This window comes from Podarcis tiliguerta, assembly GCF_965153285.1.
Source record: "Podarcis tiliguerta genome assembly, chromosome: 6".
NCBI classification, from domain to species: domain Eukaryota; kingdom Metazoa; phylum Chordata; class Lepidosauria; order Squamata; family Lacertidae; genus Podarcis; species Podarcis tiliguerta.
In genome coordinates, this window is record NC_139539.1 from 42,989,257 (window position 1) to 43,012,563 (window position 23,307).

At 41.9% G+C, this 23,307-nt stretch overlaps 1 protein-coding gene across 8 annotated transcripts in view; it reads right to left on the bottom strand.

Moving 5' to 3' along the window:
* The window catches only part of FOXP4 (forkhead box P4), a 153,420-nt gene that overhangs the window by 110,317 nt on the left and 19,796 nt on the right, over nt 1-23,307 (bottom strand). For 2 of the 8 annotated variants that reach the window (XM_083445732.1, XM_083445725.1), the window contains exon 1: nt 12,789-12,923. The exons of 4 other annotated variants lie outside the window; for them this stretch is intronic. The gene's annotated coding sequence lies outside the window, so the exon portion shown is untranslated. Of the gene's footprint in view, nt 1-12,628; nt 12,924-23,307 lie in introns of those variants that run through there. 2 more of the 8 variants (XM_083445731.1, XM_083445735.1) reach the window with 2 other exon arrangements.

Genomic DNA, 23,307 nt, shown 5'->3' on the forward strand with positions numbered 1-23,307 from the left:
AACACTGCACTGCAATGACCTAAGCACGACAGACTCCTCCCCATCCCAAATGTATAAATGCCCCAAGACATCCAGAAAGCAGGAACCAATGGCACATTGCCAGAGAACAGCTGTGCCCACAAAATTGTTTAGTACAGCTACGTCTTCAGTACACACACTAACATGTCCTCTTTTTTACCAAGTGAAACTCTCATAGAAATTAAAATAGCTTGGCTGCTAGGAGTCGTTTTCATAACACACTTGCTCTGGGCCTGCTCCAATGCACAGAATTTGGAGAAGCTCCTTACTTAGTAGAAACCACTAGAAGAAGAAAAGAATCCCTCATACAGAGTTTAGAAGTCGAAAGCATCACAGGAGGCCTAGGAGAAAGTATGTCTGTCACCTACCTGAAACATTGTGGGAAACAGGCACTTCCATGACTGCTTCCAATTATATGCCTCAATCGGGGGGGGGGGGGGGCTGAAGCCCAATTCAACAGGTTCACTCCCACAACATGAGATCTAGTAAATTTTATGAACCACTGACTGTATTTTTGTTGTTGTGATCATATTATGGATTATGATGCCTCCCATCAGATGTCAAAGAGAAAAATAACTACCAAACTTTAGAAGACATCTGAAGGCAGCCCTATTTAGGGAAGCTTTTAATGTTTAATAGGTTATTGTATTTTAGTGTTTTGTTGGAAGCCGCCCAGAGTGGGTGGGGAAACCCAGCCAGATGGGCAGGGTATGTATGTATGTATGTATGTATGTATGTATGAATGGATGAATGAATAAATAAATATTATTATTATTATTATTATTATTATTATTATTATTGCATGGCCTAGTCAATAAAGTCCGCTAGAGTAAACCTCTGGAGATAAAATGTGGTTTCTGCATTCTAAATGGGCTAATCAGCATAATGATTTCAAAAGAAAATGATGGCGCAACAAAGGACTTCCCACGTGAGTTGATGGAGTTGGCAATTTAATATTCCAAGTCTCCTACCTAGCCATGCAGTCAGCTCAAACACATCTGGATAAACTAAGATTTCATCAGAAAAGCAGGAGGTACTTCAGGAAATGTTTGCCTTTGAAAAGACCCTTGCCCTCCATCTTCCACAAAATGCTGCTAAAAACCAAAGCATTTCTTCACCTTAACATGTAAACTACAATGAATATGAAAGTTTTCGATTTCTATAGTTTGTCTTAGTGGTGATTAAATCAAAACCTGTTAAACCAGGGATGGGGAACCTCTGATCCTCCAGATGTGTTTGGACTATCACACCCACCACAGCTAACCACTGACCATGATGCAGTGGGCTGACTGGAGATGGAGTCTAACAACACATGGAGGGTCACAGAATAAGACAATCAGTGCACATTTTAACGGCTACTCCATACATAAGTGAATGGCAGGTTGCCAATCCCTGCAAGTTTGGGCTAAAGAGTTAACAAGTACCCGGGCAGGATATGCTAATATTTCCATTTTATTGTTAATAAATAGAAGGCAGCTTTCCTTTTTCAGAGAGTAGCGCTTTACTCCAATCTTAACTTCAACATAACATAACTTTTGTACACTTTAGTGAGAAGCATATTCCTGCTGTTTGCTCTGTTTTGTTCCAAGGCTCAAAAAGAGTAGTGGCTATGCTGTGTGTTTTCATTTCAACGTATAAAGATACCCCACTTTTCCTTTCAAAAGAGCCCAAACCAACAAATATCATACAAAAACAAGTATCAGAAGACAACCAAGCAATATGAAAACAAGCTAAAATAAGCCTGCAGAGCTTTGATTCAATGCCTAAAAGAAAGCCAATTAATAAACAATACCCCCCAAAGTAAACAAAACAATGGGTTAATAAAACACCTACATTAGTCAAAACTGAAGCAGCCAATATACTAGGAATTGGGACATACCATTAAAAGGGGGGCAAATCCACCCTGGAGACAGGAGAAACCAAGAGAACCACCACACACAATAGCAGCAAAGAATACCAAGACCCCCAAAAGCTCTCATGTAAAACCTCTATCACTGCAGGTTACTATTCCCTTGCATTATATGAGTATGGGTGACACGGTTTTTAAGCATCCAAAGGAAAACAAACAGCAATGTGAAATTGAATTACTGCTGCTCAAGTGCAAAGTGTACAATAGCAAGAGCACATACTGCAGTAAACCAGCAGGCATCAGGAAGGCATCCGTAGCAAACTAAAGCCAGGTCTATTTTGAAAATCCAGCCCTAACTTCAAAGAAGCAGCCAGATAGGCAAAGCAAGGAACTAGTAGAGAGCAGCTCTGCTTTGAAACCCACCTTATAGTCAAAGGCGACTTTCCACATTTTTACCATAGATGGGAGAGGGTATGCAAGGCTGGACATATTACCATCCTGAAAAATCGTGTGCCCATATGTCTAAATTAGCACCACCGGAATGATAGTGGGAGAAACAATACAGGAGACCCAGCTGTTTGTTCCACTTTGTTTTTGAAACCTTTAAAGCTTGTCAGTTAAAGTTTCTTTCCTCTTTAAAATGAAAAAGGGGGGTGGGAATACAAAGAAGCTGTCTCTGCTTCTTCAAATGGTCTTCAACTGCTTCAACTCATTACAGGTCATGTCCTGCTCTAAGGTGGGTTGCAGCAGCCACAGTACCACCATACAAATACATGTGGGTTTTTTTAAAAAAAGGAAGAAATGTTTGGGCTAAAAGGTGGGTCCTCAGTCAGAAAAGACTACTGATTTGGAGGGGTTTTTGTTCCAGCCTCAGAAACTGTCTAAGAAAATCTAAACAAGTAAGAAGGTAGTGGTCCTAAAGGACTCTTTGGAAAAGAGGTAGTTTCTATCCCAAGCACATGCATCTATCAGGAACCCTCCATTAAAGAAAATGCCGCTGTGAGTGGGATAAAAATTATGGGGAATCACATACTCACAATCACACACACAAAAGTAAACAATACTTACTGAGGTTCAAACTTGGGGAATGGAGCATAGGGGAGGTTAATCCTCCCCCACCCATACTCACTACAGTATTAGGGAGAGTTCAGAGGCAATATTGATTTCTTCCCATTCATGACCCTATAACCTGTTAGGTATTTTGCCACTTGTACAGCTTACATAATCCTGTAGGGGTAATATGGATCAGAGGATTTTCCTCTTCCATCCCAAAGGAACCCTTTAAATAGTGATGGCAGTAGACCTCGTAACAACTTTAAGGAGCCCATAGGGAAACCTGGGGTCTGTATTCTACCCTTATACTGCCAGGGTTCCATAGCAATATGCATTCATATGATCTTCTCGTTTTCCTTTTAAGCACACTCTTTTTCTGAGTACCTGGGTTGCTCTGCTGATATACTGGTTGGCATGGGGCCACTCACTTCTCTAAATAGAATTAAGTATGGTAAGTTCTGGACTTTAATATTTTCTAAGTCTCTAGGAATTGAGTTTGTAAAAAGTGAAAAACTCAGAACTACAAGGAGGAAGACAAAGATTATGTCATCCTACAGAGCTGGGCAATAATTAGTTGACATCACACACACACACACAGAGGGGGGGGGGAGTGAGACTTATTGACAAAAGGAAGAAAAAGAGGAGTTGAAAAAAGTCTGTTTTTTTATTCTCCATACATTCAAAATCATCACTTCTGACTGCATTTATTTAGAGTAACTGTTTACCCTAGCTGTACGCACAATCAGTAACATGTCCAGTGAGAGATGCTCTAGATTACTTACTTAGTAAATTGCCTAGTACACTGACAGCAGGAATTATTTGCAGTGAGGTTTGGCATTGGATAGGCCCAGCAGCTGGTATCTGCTTGACTTTAATAAAATGCTAGATTTTTTGCAGGGCAGGAGGGGATCCTCAGAGAAAATTCTTTTTGGAAGACAGAAAAGGTTCCTTTTTCTAAATTTCTCATTTGAGATAGTTAAGAACGCACTATTGTCATGTTTTCAAGCTTTTCTCTGCAACCAGAAAAGCTAGGAGTTTGTTTTAAACATAAAGTGAAAGCAGATTCTAATATTGATTCACGTTACTTTAGCAGTATACTACAAATAGTTATATCAGTGTAAAGGAGGAAATACCAATTATCTTAAACTGGTAACACCAATTCTGTTAAGATCAATGGGCAGCGTTTTGCTATCCCAATTCTATGTGGCAGTGCCATTTCACCTTAATAAATCTATCTACAATTGACGTAAGACTAAAACAAAATGGCTAAAACACAACAGACGCACTAGGGTGTCTTGTTTTAATTTTGTCTCTTGACAAAGAAAACAAGCTGCCAAGCCAGCAAAGAAGTGAAGAAGAAGAAAAACATTAAATGGGACTGATCAGAGAAGCGGTCAGCAAGTTTGAAAGTGGAAGAGGGGCAGCAAAAAAGGGATATTTCTTTTTTCTACCTTTTCTTTCCTATGCATGGTTCCCCCCTCCCTTTTTTTGGCACGATAGACCGACAAACTGGGAACAACATAATTGCTGAAATGTGGCGTGTAATAATAGCTATTCAGAAGCTGATCATTCATATTAAACAGGGTGAAGCAAGCTTCTCATTTGCATGTTTGAGATTATATGCATTTCAAAAGTCATTTCCGCAGGGTGTATGAATGACATTAATTCCCATGTGGAGTTGTCGACTCTCTCCTGTAGTCCCTCACACTATCAAACACACACACACACACACACACACACACACGACATACTTGTAGCTGCAGGAGAATTCAAGGGCACAGAGATTACTGCATTTTTGGTTTTGTTGAAAATATACATGTTTCAGGCTAGTGATACTAGGACACAGGATACTAGGGCATTGGAGAAACAGCATTCTGAGACAAAGGCTGTTGAACTTGGACAGCGGAAGTTGAAAAGTTAGCAGGAAAGATGATGAACATTTTGCAAGCAAAACAGAGATACAATTCAGCTTTTAGTCACATGCTAACTATACAAAGCTGTTGACAGTGCTTTCCAACATGCATCTTCCTACTTCACAGGGACACAAACTCTATTTTCAGCAAATAAGTTGTTCAAAATGTGAAAAAGAACTTGGTTTTCAAAATCTCAATCACACTTAAAAAAAAAGTAATCCTAGCTGTACACATTATCAATATTACCTACATTGTGAGCGCTGCTCAGACCTTCATAGTCCGACAGGATTGCTTTCCCCTTCCCTTTTTATATTCCTGCTATATTTTCTTTCAATTTATCAACTCCCTCCATCAAATCAGTGCCTCTGAAGCTTTTTTATTCTGTAGAAAAATTATACCCTGCTTTTTCACTCCACAAAAGGAGTTGCTTGAAATGGCTTATAAAAATAAAAGTCAGAATAAATTCCTAATTAAACCATAAAAACACAAAGTTATGAAGCTAAAAACAGCATCTAAAGCAAACATAAAGAGCAGTGCAACCATAAAAGCAGCTACAGAATCTTGTTTCAAAAAGAATATTTCGATCACTGGTGGGCAAAAAGTATGATTGTATATTGTTTTGTTTCAATTTATAAATATGGTGTGAGCACATGTGAAGGCCGTTAATACAAACACCAGAAGCTGCTGGTGTTCATGCAAACCTCCCTGCCACCTCACACCCTCCTCCTCCTCCTGGTAAGCAAGAGAGACCCATCTGCTAGAATGGTAGCATAGAAGCTGCACTCCACTAGGCAAGTCACTTCTGCCATTGGCGCATCTAGCTCAGCATTGTCTCCACTGCCTGGCAGTGGCTGTCCAGGGTTTAAGACAAGAGTATTTCCCAGCATCACCTGGTAATTCTGGTAACTGACTTTCTGCAATCAATACATGTGCTCTGCTACTGAGCTATAGCCTCTCCCTCTTTACCCAAGGATAAAAGGTAAAGGTACCCCTGCCCGTATGGGCCAGTCTTGACAGACTCTAGGGTTGTGCGCTCATCTCACTCAAGAGGCCGGGAGCCAGCGCTGTCCGCAGACACTTCCGGGTCACGTGGCCAGCGTGACATCGCTGCTCTGGCGAGCCAGAGCCGCACACGGAAACACCGTTTACCTTCCCGCTGGTAAGCGGTCCCTATTTATCTACTTGAACCCGGGGGTGCTTTTGAACTGCTAGGTTGGCAGGCGCTGGGACCGATGACGGGAGCACATCCCGCCGCGGGGATTCGAACCGCCGACCATGCAATCGGCAAGTCACCGCCACCCGCGTCCCCTTACCCAAGGATAAAAACATTTAAAACTAAAAGCAGGAGAGCCATTTTTAAATCACATGAACGTTTTCACCAGCATAGGCTTTGCTATTACAAGCGTGGGAACACAAAAGTAGATTTTAATCTTATACATGACGCATAGAAACAACATGAATCAATCTCCTTCAACTTGCCATTCCCCTCCATTACATCTTTGTTCAGCAGGCAATCCTAGCCACTTAAAGAAAAATGACAGAGAAAAACATGCAGCTTGCTCCAAAACATCATGAGTTTGTATAACTGGTCAGAAGGCAGGGTGGAGTAGAATCACAGAATTCTAGAGTTGGAAAGGTTGCTGAGGATCATGTAGACCAACACCCCGCAACGCAAGAATATGCAGCAGTCCCAAACAAGGATTGAACCTACAACCTTGGCGTTATCAGTACTGCACTCTAACCAGATCCATTTTGTTTAGCTACAGTTCTTTTCTAGCTTTTCTCCAGAGCTTAGGTACAACTTAAATCAAACCAATTATAATAGGTCAACTGTACATATTAGTTTTATAGGTACAGATAATAAATGTTTGCAGATGAAAAAAAGTAACAGAAAACATGCTACATGATTCATGCAGTTATGAATTGTGTTTATCTACACCATGATACTTCGTATACCGAAGACAGTATCTCTTCCAAGAGAGTACTTGCCATGAAAAAAGTAGACATTATCTAACTGACTAATTGTATGCTTGAAAGTTTATATTGTATTGTATGTTGCCTAGCGGCATGAAGTGACTGATAAATATAAACAACTAAGTAACTTTTAAAAATAGAAACAAAGTAGTCTTTTCTTCCTCAAAAGTATTCATCCATCCATCCATCCATCCATACATGCAGTTAGTTGATTCAAATGCATACCATCAACTAACGTTTTATTGGGCAACACATGAAGTGTTCATACATGATGTGTTACAGGTGCTGTGATACAGTATAGTTCCTGCTTTCCCTTGTCTGGATCCTATGCTCTTCTGACAATATTTGAATGAAGAGCAAACTTGGGATGGTTTAAAATGGTTTACTTCTCCCTCTACCCACATCAACAGCATTTATATGAGTACATATATATAGAACAAGGCAAGGTACTTTTAGTGCCATGTATGAAAATGCCTTAGGGACGCGGGTGGTGCTTTGGGTAAAACCTCAGCGCCTAGGACTTGCCGATCGCATGGTCGGCGGTTCGAATCCCCGCGGTGGGGTGCGCTCCCGTCGTCGGTCCCAGCACCTGCCAACCTAGCAGTTTGAAAGCACCCTCGGGTGAAAGTAGATAAATAGGGACCGCTTACCAGCGGGAAGGTAAACGGCGTTCCGTGTGCTGCGCTGGCTCGCCAGATGCAGCTTGTCACGCTGGCCACATGACGCGGAAGTGTCTGTGGACAGCGCTGGCTCCCGGCCTATAGAGTGAGATGAGCGCACAACCCTAGAGTCTGGCAAGACTGGCCCGTACGGGCAAGGGTACCTTTACCTTTACCTATGAAAATGCCTTAACCCTGGGATCTGCATGTGATGGTTTGGGAAGGCAGCATGGTTGGTAGTGGTGTCCAGTTAGAGCACCATCAAGAAAAAAATTTCAAAACAACTGCTGCAGAACAAAATCCCAGGCTTATCTTTATCTCTTCCCATTGATGCCCCAAGCAAATGCACTGGGTACTCATTTAATTCTAGTCCTGCCTGTCTGAAAACTGCTATTGTGGTAGATGGAAAAAGAAAACAAGCCGAAGGCACTGAGAAATCCCAAACACACCAAGAACTGAACCATGAAGAAATACTATAGATTTGGGAAGGGACCACAGTTCAGCGGTAGAACACATGCTATGTGTGCAGAAGGTCCTAGGCGGAATCCCTGACATCTCCTGGTTTGGCTTGGTTTTTAAAGGGATCAGGTAGCAGGTGATGTGAAAGACCTCTGCCTGAGACGTTGAAGAGCCACTGCCAGTCAGCAGACCATATTGAGCTAGATGGATAAATAGTCTGAGCTAGTATAAGTCAACTTCCTATGTCCCCATCTATCACAGAGGGCGATACATGGTTGCATAAGGCTTCAAAGCTCCAACCCACTATGATATGGGAGGAGAGTTTCATGATGAGATAAAGTATTTTAAGGTTAAACAGGTTCATGTTCCAAATACGTTTTCACATATTTTAGTAATAAATATTCAAGAGCCTACAGTTTATAGGGACTTCTAAGCATTTTAGGAAAGCAGTTGTTCCCGTACTGTCCATAAAAATACGCACAGAAATACTGGAATGTAAGAGCTCTGGAAGTCTTGAAGTAGAAAGTATTTATTCTCCCCCATAGATCTAGAAGAATATCCTGATGACCACACCACGTACAACCCTTGCACTGAACATGTTCATTGAAGCTCCAATGGGCTAAACACTATATTGAACTTTAAAGTTCAACTGTCACCAGCCATGCCAGAAAGTGGCTAAGCATTTCTGTACTCTGAAGAACAGTAACATTCCAAAATGAGCCCATGCCACATGACACCCAGACATTCCTGTGATCCACAACTTGTACACCAGGTGTGTAAGATATAGGCAAGTGATACAATTTTACCAAAATCAAACTCCCACCAGTTTGCAAAACTATCAACATTCCCAACATATATGTCTTTCCTTGGTGGGGTGGGGTTTTTTGTGTGTGTCCTCTTTTTACTGTTTTCCCCACTCTTAATCTTAATTCTCAAACTTTCGCTGCATGGGCGGCGGTGTTTGAGAGAAATAGATAGAATCAATTTTCATCCAAACCGGGGGGGGGGGGGGGGGCAGCGTGTGTGTTCCTAGTTAAGTAAGAGTTTACTCCACAAAGTGTTAGGGACAAAATGCTGTTTACAGTTTGAGAGGACTGTGTCAGATAGTTAACCCTCTACTGATATATGCCAGCAACTTTGTTAAAAATGCAGCTAGAGTAAGCAAGAGAAAGAGCAGTGATATTCCCACATCTGAGGTTTGCCAATAAAAACTTGACATGCAACCCTAAAAGTGGTTCTAAACCTAGGGAAGTGTAACAAACCCTCAAGTTATGACTTTTTAACACACAATGATTTGGGAAAAGTTTTAAATTATGGCTTTTAAAGACATTAGGTTCCCAGTGCTATTTGGACAACTATAGCACCCAGAAGGCACAGTGCGGCCTGTGTCTCCTGCCCTAACGAGTCTAAGGGCTGCTTTGCGGGCTATAGTTTAAGAGCATACATCACAGAGCATGCAGCTTGACTGACACATTTTAAATAGATGCATGCAGCGGCGTGACAGATGTGATTGCACAAGATGTGTACACTTTGAGCCTACATATTATTACTACACTTATAGCTCACTTTTCTTCCACAGAGCTCAAAATGGCATATCAATAGCACCTCCAGACTGTCAGCATTTTGCACGAAGGATTCAAGCACATACCAAGAAATTTAGGTTTGTGCAATTAAAGTGGATTAAAGTGCTTTATCATCCCACCACAACAAATCCACTTTAAAAAAGAAACTGACTTTTGTGGTTAGGGAAGTGACAGGGAAATGCATTGAAAAGTGTGACATGAACAAATGGTCACTGCAAAGACGTATGAATACACCACAAGCAAATCAGGATGAATGCTCATTGTTGTATGACCTCCCCACAAACAAATCAGAACCCCCAGATACAATGTAACTCCTGTGAAAGCAAATCAGGATGAATGATCAATAAATAGGTTGTCTGGAAGACCCCAAAGAATTCCCAGATAGTATCCCTAATCTACATGCTGAGAATACCCAGCCCTGCTTCAAGGCAACAAGTCTGTTGAATCACATGCCTCCAGACCACAACCCTGGCTATACCCTCATAAGAACATAAGAGCTTGTTGGATCAGGCCCATCTAGTCCAGTATCCGGTACTCTCACAGTGGCCAACCAATGCCTGTGGGAAAACCTCGGTTCTGACAATCCTCTAAATGGCAAATTGGAAGGATTAGAAACATAACACTGGTTTTCTCCTCAGTTTCCTGATTTGTTCTAAGTATAGGTTGTCATGGCATCCAAATCAAGCAAACCATAGTTGCCAGATTCCAAATCCATGCTTAGAACAACCAGGAAATGGAGGAGAACCACTGCATTAGATGGAAGGAGTGAAGCCATAGTCTATTTCTAACCTTCAAATCACATTCGGAACGGGATGTCTGAGCTAGACAATGGGAAAATATTTAGGCTGCAATTCTGTACCCATTTACTTGGGACTAAGCCCTATGACGCGGGTGGCGCCATGGGTTAAACCACAGAGCATAGGGCTCGCCAATCAGAAGGTCAGTGGTTCGAATTCCCACGATGGGGTGAGCTCCTGTCGCTCGGTTCCTGCTCCTGCAAACCTAGCAGTTCTAAAGCACAAAGTGCAAGTAGATAAATAGGTACCACTCTGGCGGTTCACCAGAAGCGGCCAGAAGTGACCTGGAAGCTGTACGCCGGCTCTCTCGGCCAGTAAAGCGAGATGAGCGCTACAACCCCAGAGTCGTCCGCGACTTTACCTTTAAGCCCTATGAACTCAGTTACTTCTCAGTAGACATGAATAGAATTGCACTCTTAGTCACGTCACACAATTGACACAAATAATAATCATAGCTGTGAGTAATAAACTGACCCTAATATCAGCTCATGGCTTCAGATACATACTTAGAATAAAGTCAAGTACCTATTTCACTGATGTTAATTCCACTTTTCTGCACATGGTGAAGAATAGAGGAGTATCTTCTACTTCACAACCACAATGCTTTTGTCCATTTGTTAGTACACTTACATCATTACCAGTATGTGGTACTGGAATAAACCCTGATAGATGATATTTGCTGTTATATAAATGCTGCCTTCTGCCAGCCTTCTCGCTTGAGTTGAAGCACTGGTCCCTGAGTTCCTTATTTATACAATGGGAGCAGTATTCTAGTTTATTTTTGGGAGATGAGCAAGCCGACACTATCAGTAAAGGACTGAAGGAGTGTTAAGCCTGGCAATGATTTTTCCAGCATGAATATGAGGAGAATTTATTGCTAACTTATTAGAAACCTTGACAGGAGACTGAAAAATCACCAAACTATAAATTGTCAAAACTAGAAATGAATCCTATAGCATAAACACACACACAAATTTCTCTCAGCAACTGCTATGGCAAGCTACACCATTTTATCTGCATTCAGAAGAAGGCATGTGGGTACAATCGAGAAGCACAAGCCCAACAATTTAGTCAGTCTCTCTGGCACGAGGTATCACAAATTACCACCCATGGAAATCTGGACAAGTAAGTGTATATGGCATATCAAAATGGCAGCCAATAAGAACTACCAACTGACTAGATTTTTAGTAGTCTTAAAGGGCCTGTTTGCAGTTAAAGCCTAGTCTCAGTGCCAAGCAAATTTTAAATTTAAATGAATAAATAAGAAGTAAAGATACAGATGAGAAGTGGTGGTTTTTCAGTCTTTCTGGGAGAGGAAATACTGGCAACAATACCACATACAAGTACATGCACAAATATAAAGAGCAGGGAGGTCAGACATTCATCCTTCAATGATTAGTTAGTGTGACTGGATAACTAATTGCGATTCTTTTTGTCTGGAATCAAAATAATTTCATTCAACAATTGTCCACTGATTTCACTTTCCGTATTTGTTTGTTTCAAAGTACACCTTTTATTTGGCAGTGAAAGGAGGTTGGGGAAAGAGGTAGACGAAAGAGACAGGCAACAGGAGTAAAGAGAGACCCAATACCATATGGCACATAGGCATATTAATTACTGCTGCTTTTTAATTAACAATTGCTTAATCTGAGTAGTAACATTTGCCTTGACATCTTTTGACTCTCTCCTAACCTGTGAAGTGCGCATGCCATGCCAAGTCATCAATTAATTTTTATTGACGTTTTCTTCCCTTAAACAGGCACAATACCAGGGTTTTCCAATTAACACCTCCACACTCTCTAATTAGTGCAATTAACAGACTGATGGATGCCCGGAGTTTCCCTGGGAGAGAGAGCATAGAGATCAGCTGGTTTTGCTGTATGGACAGATCTCTCACTGAGAGCAAGCACACGTAACAGCATATACATGTTATCTTCTAGAATTTTAAAATGAAGTATTTGCAGATCTGTGGGCAAGAGTTTGTTCTCTGTATTAGAAGAACTGTACGTGTAATGCAGTGGTGTACATGTACAAAAACACAGAAATGTTTATCCTTAAAGCAGCACAAAGCTCATCAAAATGTTCAGCAACCCACGTACTGTATGCTCTCGTTACAGAGGTAGCTATATTATGACAGTGCTCTGAAGCAACTGTTTCAAATTGCAGTTTTACCATATAAAAAACTGTAAAGTTAGATTCTCAAATATATTCTTCTCATAAAGTTTTTGAAGCAACAAGGAGTAAAAACTTCACTTTCTCCTTTCACTTCTCGATCTCTTAAACTACAGGAGCAAAAATAAAAATAAAAAAATCAGGCAGACACCTTAATTTTTTCTTCTTCCAATATTCTGGTCCCACACACCTCAAGACAAGAGAGCTAAGCTAATGTGCTTGTAGCAACAGTCTGTAGATGCTCTTAACTGTCATTTCAACTCTGCATATATCTTACTAAAAGATTCCTTCTGCCAACATAAAATCATCACCTCACATCCGTCCGCTTTGCTCTTCTGAATGTTGGGTAAATAACTTCTCCTGCCAAGAATATACTTGTCACCGATAGCAACCAGAAACTCCATGGCCTCAAGTCTTCCCCCAATGAGCACCTTCAACTGTCATGGAACCTTCTGCCATCAAAGATTCTGCTCTCACCACCTTTACACATTTGACCCCCGGTGTAAGTCACAGCAGATAAGACACCCACATGCATCATCTGTGTCTGTGCCTTCCACCTCACTGCCAAGTAGCACTGAGTGGCAGGGAGAAAGCAAGAGCCCACAAGTACAACAGCAACACTCCAGAAGGCAGCAAAAACTCTGTATTTGCATTCTACTTGGGAAGCAGGTGCACTTTCCAAAATGCTGAGATAGCAGAGGAGAATAGAGTGCACAACACTGTAAGAGACAGCAAGGTCTACTTAGATCTGTGAGTTAGAAACTGATAGGAGCCAAATGGCTCTTGGGATCTGGGTTGTGGGCGCCAAAACAGAATGTACAGTCGCCATTTGGGGGGGGGCAGGTTCAGCAACACTTTTTATTTATTATTATTTTGATAAGCATGAACTAGTACACAATTCACATAAGTGAGATTGTTAATACATCTTTAATTTAGTGTTTACAATAAAAATATTGGTACCATACTTCAGTTTTCAAAACACTCTACTATTTATTGCTAAACTCCTTAACATATTGTTTATCCTTAACATATACTTTGAGGTTTCAAAGCACAAACATTTCAGTAATCCTGGAGTGTCAGTCAGGCTCAAAACATGGCACCCAGACTTTTTGAGGTGCTCGCAAATGGAGAATCTTTAGGTGCAAAATGCACCTGGTGACCTGCTAGTTTTGAACCCTGTCTGTGAGGGTCTATTTTTAAGCTTGGAAAAGAAAAGTCATCAGAAGATAAGAGGATTCGCTTTGATTAGGAAAAAAAAACCTGATTCTGTAAATAGTATATGGGCTAAAAAGGAGCAAATATCAATTTTGTCCAAACTTGAATGTCAAAAAGCAATCTGAAGAAGTGTGCATGCACACGAAAGCTTATACCAAGAACAAACTTAGTTGGTCTCTAAGGTGCTACTGGACAATTCTTTTATTTTTTTATATATGTCAAAAAGCAAGATGCACCACTCACTAGCTCCTCAGTGCACTCCACAGTTAAATCCAGGAAGTTCAGAACATGGAATGGTACAAGCAAGAGCTGTGCACTGCAAGTACAGTAAGCCCTCCAGGGATCTCACTTAAAGCCCAAATTGTATATAGTCAAAACACAATGGAGGTCCCACCCGCCATTGCACCCAAATAATTTTTTCCTGGATGCTCACCCCCCCTTTTTTTAAAATTGCCAAACACATAAAGCTGAATGAACATAAATTGTGAACTTACTATACAGTGGTAGTACAGCAAATTGTTGCATATAAGTATGTAGGCCAAGCATGCACACAGCAGTAGGCAATATGTGCAAATATACAAACGTGTATGCATACACACATCCTTCCCCACTCCAGAAGCCATGACCAATCTGAGACGCATGAAGATTTCTTCCAGTACCAGAAAATATGTAGATTAGACTGAAAATTCAATATGTAGCACATCACAGTCCACATCAACAGCATTCTGTCTAGATTAAACAAACCCTAATCTCCAGGAAGCATAGGGAGAGAATATATTCTAAACCCTATTCACATACGTACCCTGTGTTTTGGACAATTCTCTGGCTTTCTTGCACCTTCTATATCACATTCTATCTGAAAAAGGAGGCCGAATGAAATTTTTAACTTCTGGCACTGAGCTGGCAGGAGCTTATTTTTGGTTGAAAGTCGGAACATACTCTTGTCATATTTTAATAACCACAGTCTTAGAGATCCAAATTCATACAGCTTCAGGGCAATTCCCATTCAGTTCCAAACTCTGAAAGTTCAGCCCCTCCCAACATTCAACCAAACCGGTTTGCCCAATTCATTCTTTCAGGCTTCAGAACTACCAAGAAAGGAAGAGACTAAGGCCAGGCATAGCACTCAGTTTACCACCCAAAAGGTCTTCTCCCCAAGTTGTGAACACCAGGATTCAAATCCATCACCATGCAGCTACTCTTTGCCAAAGGTTACCAGAAGTAGCTACCGTATTTTTCGTCCCATAGGACGCTCCGTCCCATAGGACGCACCTAGTTTTTTTGGGGGGAAATAAAGGGAAAAAAAATTTCCTTTATTTTCCCCCCAAAAGCAGGTCCGGGAAACCCAACCTGGTCGAGGAACAGCGGGGTGGCGGCGCTGCGCCTCCCTGCTGTCCCCCGAGCTTGTGGGGCTGGCCAATGTCTGCCTGGCGTGAGGGGCGCCCTGAAGCAGAGCGCCCCTCGCGCCAGGCAGCAGGCTGCTATCCGCAGCGTGGGGAGCACTGCAGGGAACTCCTGGAGGGCTCCCCACGCTGCGGATGTATGCCTGGCGTGAGGGGCGCCCTGAAGCAGAGCGCCCCTCGCGCCAGGCAGCAGGCTGCTATCTGCAGCGTGGGGAGCGCTGCGGGGAACTCCTGCAGCGTTCCCCATGCTGCGGGTGTCTGCCTGGCGCGAGGGGCGCCCTGAAGCAGAGCGCCCCTCGCGCCAGGCTGCAGGCTGCTATCTGCAGCGTGGGGAGCGCTGCGGGGAACTCCTGGAGGGCTCCCCACGCTGCGGGTGTCTGCCTGGCGTGAGGGGCGCCCTGAAGCAGAGCGCCCCTCGCGCCAGGCAGCAGGCTGCTATCTGCAGCGTGGGGAGTGCTGCGGGGAACTCCTGCAGCGTTCCCCATGCTGCGGGTGTCTGCCTGGCACGAGGGGCGCCCTGAAGCAGAGCGACCCTCGCGCCAGGCAGCAGGCTGCTATCTGCAGCGTGGGGAGCGCTGCGGGGAACTCCTGCAGCGTTCCCCATGCTGCGGGTGTCTGCCTGGCGTGAGGGGCGCCCTGAAGCAGAGCGCCCCTCGCGCCAGGCAGCAGGCTGCTATCTGCAGCGTGGGGAGCGCTGCGCGTTCCCCATGCTGCAGATGTATGCCCGGCGCGAGGGGCGCTCTGCTTCAGGGCGCCCCGCCCGCCGGGCTGCAGGCTGCTATCCGCAGCCTAGACATCCCTGCGGGACCTCCTGCAGGGCTGCCTAGGGTGCGGATGTGTTCCCCAAGCGCTGGGCGCTCTGCTTTCAGGGCGCCCGACGCTCCGGGAAGCAGGCTGCTATCCGCAGCCTAGACATCCCTGCGGGACCTCCCGCAGGGCTGCCTAGGCTGCGGATGTCTTCCTGAAGCCTGGAGAGCGAGAGGGGTTGGTGCGCACCGACCGCTCTCGCTCTCCACGCTTCAGCGAAAGCCTGCATTCGCCCCATAGGACGCACCCAGATTTCCGCTTCATTTTTGGAGGGGGAAAAGTGCGTCTTATAGGGCGAAAAATACGGTAAATGAAACACTTAATTCTTTCATTTAAGCTTGTAAATATTTTTTATTTTATTAATTTCATAAAATTTATATGCCATTCACTTGAAAAAAAATAATCAAAACAGTTAACACAAGACAACACAGTACAATAAAAAACCATACATATTTTTTAAAGAAGTGGAGATGCCAACATGTTCAACAGGTTGGTACAACAGTCAATCCTTTCCTCGCAAAGTCCTGTAAATTTCCCCAAGTCTGTTTGTCTCTCCCTTAAGAATAGAATCTGTTGCCTATATTCTGGCAAAAGATCACAAAAAAGTAATGGAAAGGAAATGCTTTATGAACCCAGGAAGATGGACCCTATGCGAAGAAGGTGGGGTGATGAAGAACAGACTTGCCCCAACTATCCTAACTAGCAACGCACTATTATTAACTTACCTAAACATTTCTACATCATCCTTTACTGTACTTGAATTTTAGGGTGATGTGCAACAAAAAATCATATCATAATGAAAATTACAATAAAACAGCAAAACAATTGTTAAAAACAAACCAAAGTTTACAACAGACTAAGATACTTGGGTAAATAATAACATTTTTTCCAGGCACCAGGAACACTGCAATACATGCATCAAGTGTGCCTCTTTGGGGAGGGCATGCCATAGGCATAACGCCACTATTGAGAAGACTCTGTCTCTTGCGGTCAAATAATGTATCTCTGATAAAGGAGGTACATGGACAAGGGCCTCAGCAGATCTTAACATGTAGGCAAGTTGGTACTGAGAGATGCTCCTTCAGGCATAAGAGATGCCACAATCAACACTTTTTCATGCCTAGAGTTGTGTTTTTCTGCTTATTTTATTCTCAGCATTCAGCAAATGATCTGGATATATCTGAGGCTAAAGCTAAGTAGTTGGGAAACAAAACAGTCTTTTTCAAAAAAGATTTATTATCAAGTACTGTTGCACTGAGAACAGTGATTTTCTAGGCCACCTTATAAAGATTATTTCACAGAATTATTTCTGTCCTCCAACTGCCAAGGAGAAATGTGTCACGCAGGAAGCTGCCCCAAGCCTCATGGGCTCATCACCCATGTCAAAACCCCAAAGTCTACATACTGCACCATACTACTTGATACTTTGAATTCCAGGGTCTGTGGAGACTTGTACAAGGTGTAGAAAGGAAGGGAGCAATATCTCCTTGCCAACTGGCCAAGCCTCCCTAGGACCACTTCAGAATGCTACAACTTGGCCTTTAGGTTGACTAAGCAACAGTAGTGCTAGCCAGCAATGAGTTTGCACAGCTATCAGAAGGATAAAGTATTTTCTCTCACAAACCTTTACTCACATTCAGTCTTTGCTTAAACATGTGAAGAGTTGAACGATATTCCTCCCCAAGTGTGGGTAATAGGAAGTCTTTAGAAAACAGCTCTTAATCTTAAAAGGCTTTGGGTTCAGGAGGAGAAGAAGAACCTAGGATTGCTCAGAGTGGCTTTTTACCCTTTAATTAACACACAAACACATGGAAATGTGGAAAGGGATTAGAAAATAAAATCTGCAAGAGCTAAAATGAATTTAAAGCATTACAGTAAATTAGAAGAGATTTAAGGAAGCAAGGATTGGCTTAGTCCAGGTACCCCCTTTAATGGGATCACACCTATGGATGCTTTCATCTACTACTTTCATCTAGCTAAAAAGCAACTTTTTATTTTGGAGTAAGTCACTTTTGAGCCCACCCCATGCACTAATAGTCATTAAAAGAACATGACAACTTCCCTTCAATGTCCCATGCTCTTGCACTTCATACTTTTCTATAGTCTAGTGTTGCTTCTAGTGTTGACATTCATTAGTGAACTTACAATGCAAAACAATGTGAAACCCTGTCCAGATTCTGTTGTTTCCAAGTTTTTCCTATTTCTCCAAATCCTTGACTCTGAAGAGGAGTTGAAAATAATTCTATGGCAGTTGTCTCACTGAAGCTGGAGCCAGGGAGAAGTTGCATAGACTTACATTTCTTAGAGTCTCCTTTCTCCTACGTCATAAAAAAGTGAGAATTGTAGACATTTGCATTGTACAACTGGGGACTCTATTTTTGACAAAGGAAATAACATTTGAATGTCCAGTCCAGGGGACTAAATGGATTACAAGACCATCAAGACTATGTGCAGCAGGTACAGTATATACAAGATAATGAAAAATTTCACAGGAGGTGCTCAACTGGTGGGAATGAAGATGAATTGGTAAAGGATCTATGGGCCTCTAATACAGCCTAGAACAGCCTTTGCATATCCATCATTTTAAGCAAAACTTAGCACTTCGATAGGGGACCACATAGTTAACAATGAGCAGGAATTGGCCTCTCCAATACAGTCACTTGCCTTCCCCTAGAAGGGCCATAGGTCAATATTCCATGTAGAAGGTCCCATGTACAATCCATGGTATCTCCAGATACAGCTAGAAAAGATTCCGCCTGAAACCCTGGAGAGCCACTGCCAGTTGATCTATAGAATATAGATCTAGACAAACCAATGATCTGACTTGATACAAGGTCACTTCCTATGTGCCTTTCATCAGAATGAGGAGGGGAAATAGCCAACTTTTAAATCCTTCCATAGTAGCAGAGTTTCTTCCGCCATTATTATCCTATATGAGATGCCAAGGCTAGAACTGGAAGCCTTCATCTCTTCTGCGGAGAGGAGTGACTGGGTGAGGCAACCGGCCTGCTTTCGCTGCCTTCAGCGACTGAAAAAGTGCCAGGCGTTGGCATCCTGGTTTCACCCACTGCTTGCTTTCTGCTGAGCTCTTGAAAAGATTAAAAAAAGAGCCCCACTCCATCTCATTAAGAAAGTAAACACAAGAGCCATCTAAGTGTCTAATTAAGCTTCTAATTAGTCCCTGCTTGTTACTAATGCAAATTAGATTACGCCGCTTAACTACAGCATGTCCACAACACCCTTGTTAATTGCGGCCTTTTGAAATTAAATTACTCCCTAATTAGCATATCAAAGCCATTGATTCGAAGCCAGGAAAGATGAGGGCAGAAGGAAGCTGAACGCCAAGTTTTGTTAATCAGGGACGACTAATTAAATAGTGACGTTGCACACACAGGGGCTCCTGCCTTACTGTTTGGGAGACTCAGGAAACCGTGTGTGTGTGTGTGTGTGTGTGTGTGTGACTGGGTCTAAGCGAGGGTAACAGAACCTTCCTCATTGTGTCACCCTGAAGGGTTTCAAAAAGGAGGAGGGCATAGAGAAGAGGCTACTGCTTGCCAGCACTAATCTGTTCAGAGATGGCAACTGAATTTTTAAACTTTTGTTCTGTTGCCACCGGGAAGGCTATTTCATGCTATAACAAAAAATGCATGTTTCCAACATGACTGCTCTTATAAAAGACATCCTCAAAATATAATTGTGCATATGCAGTGCCTCTGGACTTGCATGCCAATAACTCTAGCCAATACGTTCCTCTGTTTTTAGAATGAATCTGGTCATTCCTAACTTCTAGCACCCCAAAACAACTGTAGTCCTTTATCAAACCAATTAAGGCAACCTAGATTTACCACCAAGTTCACACCAGATGCATTTTAGGCATACACCTAAGAATGGGATTTAAAAAGCCAAAGAACATTTAAGAGTTCACATCCGAGTTTTCCAAATTTTCCATCATATCGTATAACCCCCCTAGTTTATACCAAACTATACATAAAAAGTGATACAGAACAAAAAGGTCTTGCTTTTAATCAAGTACAAACCACAATGAGGATAGATTACCAGATTTTAGGAAAGTGATTATAACCAACAGCCCTGCAAAGAACAAAATCCTGTTGCCTCTTACAGACTAACAGATGTATTGCAGTGCAAGTATTTGTGAACTAGAGTCTACTTCAATAGATACCTGAAGCATGATCCTCAACTGACGATAAGAGGCTACGGAGGCTTGAGGGTGGGAGACGGGAGACGAGGCATGTAAATAGCAAGGTCAGAAGTGTATGAAATGCAAAGAGATATATCCTGTGACATTTGTGTGGAAAGCTCAAATGTATGTAAGATATACAGAGTGGCCTCTCTTATTCCCAAGAAAAGAGCAAGAGAACTATTAAGAACTGTCACAGCCTCACCTGTTAACCAGGGATTACTGTAGGGGCTTTTTGCAAGGTAAAAAGGGGGAGCAATCCAGAGACAGGGCAAGAGGTTGCCTAGGGTAAGACACCTTTGTGTATCCTTGGTATACATTCTGGAAGTCCAGGATGGTTGACATGTGATCTGGGGTAAAATGTACTACCCCACTGCCTCTGAAGGAGTGGAGTCCCTGAATACTCTATTAAAATGAAAGTGGGGAAAAGAAAAAGAGCTATGTTTCTGAAGGACAATCATTCAGACACCATTTTCTTGTTAAATATTTTCTGCATGTGCAAATTAACTTATATTCACATCAATACCAAAATATGAACAATGCAGTTCTTAAGGACTAGATATTTCTCCACTCGCTTGGCAAACCCAAGTGATAATAAGTACCAATTGTCACTGTAGGTACAAGCCAGACTAAGAGTGAAATATTCAAGTGTGGCTTATAGGAAAGGATACTATGAATCTATAAACTAGATTTTTCCCATTTCATTTTTGTATATATAAAAAATAACACCTATTTTTTGCAACCCAGGCTTGTAATCGAAATCATATAAATTGTATGACTTTTCAACAACTATGGCTCAGAGCTATGCATGCCAACCTTGAGAATATGTACCACTGAACATACAGGGTTTAAAGCTGTTTTTCCATAACAGTATTTTTTTAAAATGAGATTCATCCTATGCATGCATCCCTCTGCTTTCAATGCTTATTTCCAATAAACATATATGGGATTTCAGGCTATCATGCAAAGGCCAAACCTACAGTGGTAAGAATTTACCACTGAAAATGGACCTCTTCTGTTATTTCCTATCAACAACATTCACACATGCACAAAAAAGTGAGAGGGCAAATGAAATTTCTAGTATCATGTGAACAAACCTTACATTTTATTCAGCATTAGAAAACTAAGGTGACGCGTACTGACATAAGTTATTCAAAATATGCTGGAAAATGTATTACTTGAGCGTGTGGTTTTTTGTGGAATAAAAAAAAGGACTTAAAATATCTAAATGAGAATGTACTTTGAAGTTGTAAGAAGGAGCACACCATCCAATATCAACCTGGCCCACTCTAGAAAGGTTTCACTACCACACTACTACAGCTACTTGACTTAGTGCATGGTAGGGGGAAGTTGGATTGCTCTGGAAGACTGCAATCTTAAACCCTCTTGCCTAGGAGTAAGCTCCATTGAACTCAGTGGGACTTACATCAGAGTAAACAAGTATAGGGCTCTAATGTACATCTTTCAAACTTGATGTATATTAAGTCACAATAGAAGCGAAAATTGAACCAATCCGGAACAAATATTGTAATATTTTTCTATCTTAAATATAGTTTACCTAATTCCCAATCTGTCAAGAAAATATATTGAATGTTGGGGGAGCCACTGTGGTATTTTAAATAATGTGCTTGGGTTTCCTTATTCAGCCATCAAGTTCACTCAGAGGCCTGATATAGATCACAGTATTTTACAGGGTAGTTGGGAGAATAAAATGGGAAATCCATTGGAGGAAGGGGGGGATCAGAAGTCATCTCCATAACAGTGCTCAAAATTCGCCAGGCGCCAGGTTCATTTGGCACCTGGCTATCGGCCACTTGAAACCAAGCGAAGATGCCCAGGTGTCAGGATGGTACCTGATGTCTCCAGCCCTCTGGAAGTGCATGCCTGGAGATCCTTGGATCTGGACTGTTTTCACACACTAACAACGCATCTCGCAGAATTCTATCTGTTATATTTTATTTGCGCAATCACAATTAATTTCAGGAAGCAAAAAGTCTTATTGGAAAAGATGGCTTTTGAGCTGTCTGGCCCCAAAATAGCAACTAGGCATTCTGTTTTGGTGACTGTAACCCTGGTTTAAGGAGCCATTTGGTGCCTATCTTATATATCAGAGTTTCTAACGCTGCTCCACAATGCACTGCACTGTGAACCTCCATAACCAAGAGAAGTATCAGGGTAAGCATAGGAGGCTGCAACTAAACTAGCAAGCTTCTAAGGGTAGCATAAAACCAGGACTGTTGAAGCATTTTATAGTCTAAAGTTCAATTTATGCTCTGCAAGACCAACAGCTAACCTGAAGTTCTGTCATCAAACACACCCCTGACTGTTCCACGAAGATCATCTTTGGTACAGGAGATGACCAGCTAACCATGCTGTTCTGCTTAGTAGAAAAATACATTTCAATATAGAAACCTTGAAAGCATCACTTTCCCAAAGGGCCCAGAGAAAAAAATTCTGAGTCTGAGTTTTCTAAGTCAATCAGTGATGATGAAACTAAAAAGAGGGATGCATACACCTTCCAACTTTTTTCCTTTGCATAACTATAATACATGAAGCTGCTGTCATAGTGCAGAATCTACTTAACAAAATTAAGAAATCAGTAATTCAAGGGATACGCACAATAGTAGCAGCTCAGTTATCACTTTATATCTAACACACCAAGCTAGGTGGTGTTTTTATGTTCAGGTTCACAACTAACTGGAGCATAATATTGACCACGATTTAATTATGACTTGATATTTCTCCTCCTACCCCTTGATGGTTTAGAACAAGCAAGTGACAAAACACAGCCTACAGAGTGTAAATGGGTCTTGAACATTTTTGCGAGCCCTTGAAAAGATAAGCTTGAAATCAAAATAGCAAAGTGCATTGTGGGCTCAGAAATTGGTGAAAAAGTAGAAAGCCCAGCATTATTAGTGGTAGAACACATAGTTAGCATGCAAAATGTACTATGTTCAATCCCCAACTGAGCTAAATGGTCTACCCCTTAGACAATACTAGTTTCAACTAAAGGTAACCCTTGGGTAATTATTAATAATGCTCCAAAACATTTCATTCATTTGAGGTCCAAACTATTTTATGGCTTTTGCTGTGCTACCATCAGGTTCTCACATTTGGGGATTTTTTTGTAGTTTCTATTAGTAATAAGCCAACCAGCTGAAGAATGGAGTCAGTGGCACATGCCTGATTTCTAACTAGTTTTATTTT